Raw genomic sequence first — 1206 nt, 5'->3', positions numbered from 1 at the left:
AGCATGACTGGACTCGGGTAACTTAAGCTGTTTCTGGCCAAGACTATCAGCTACTACCTTCACCAGTTCTGGCTTTCAAGCTCAGACTGAATCTGACGGCAGTTTAAGTTAAATTGTTTTTAGCATTTCTATTTTTCCAAGCAGTAGATCTGTCTTACCTTCCATAAAATATCTTCATAAGTTCCCACAGGTGGTTCCATAGAAAAAACTCCCCAAAAGAGTAGACTTGTTGAATTGAGGGCACATCAGGCCAATGCAGGAAGGAGGTAAGTGCAGTTGAATCCTGGGCTTAACTCATCCCTGGACTTCAGGAGCTCTCCTGCCTCACGTCCCGTGCAGTATGTGCTGTAGTTCTCCTCTAGCACCGCAGGATGCCACTGTTACTCTCCTTGAGATACCCAGAAAGAAAAAAGCAGTGTGCTGCAAACCCCATTTGCAGCAAAAAAACCCAATCCGTCATTTAATGGAGCCCCTCCCACCATGACAGCATTCTCTCCATCCCTGTACAGAGGAAATGAGTGTGAAACAATACAATGAGGGAGTTTATTTCGAAAGAAGCCTACTCAGATTACGTATATACATCACACCAGGGACTGTCAGCTCTTAAAAAGAGGGAAAAAAAAAAAAGTATCTCATCATGTCCTTGCAGACTGACAATACGCAGCTAAATGCTATTGCCAGAATAACATTTCTTTTGTTAAAAGTGTACCTGACAATTCAAACCTCCGCTTTGCTATCAGCGCTGTGGAGCTACTCACCAAGGGAAATTTTCACCAGAAGAGAATAGACCGTGCAGCACTACAAAGCTACCGACAGCAACTCCCCCTCCGTTCAAGCAAGATGTGAGGGAGGCCGTGCTGCTGTGAACGGACAGGTTAGCTCAAGGTCTGATGAACTCCCTCATTATCACAGAGCAAGCTGCCCTGCAGCTGTAACTTTCAATTTCCTCTACTGAAAAAACCAGTCAAAAGATCAGAAACTTTGTTAAAAATATTTATTTAAAAAAATACAATTGTTTTGCATGTCTGGTTGCACATAACTATTAACATATGATTGACTTGAATAATTTGCTACAATGCTTTTTTAAAGCCAGCTTGCATTATACAAAGCAAATCCCTCTGTCAGTTCTTACATAAAATAGTTTTCTTTAACTATTCCCACCCCATTTTTAAAAAAGATTGCAATACATTGATTTTTTTATTTTTT

This window comes from Aptenodytes forsteri, unplaced genomic scaffold (assembly GCF_000699145.1).
Source record: "Aptenodytes forsteri isolate BGI_AS27 unplaced genomic scaffold, ASM69914v1 Scaffold142, whole genome shotgun sequence".
NCBI lineage: Eukaryota > Metazoa > Chordata > Aves > Sphenisciformes > Spheniscidae > Aptenodytes > Aptenodytes forsteri.
This window is presented reverse-complemented; position numbering follows the sequence as displayed.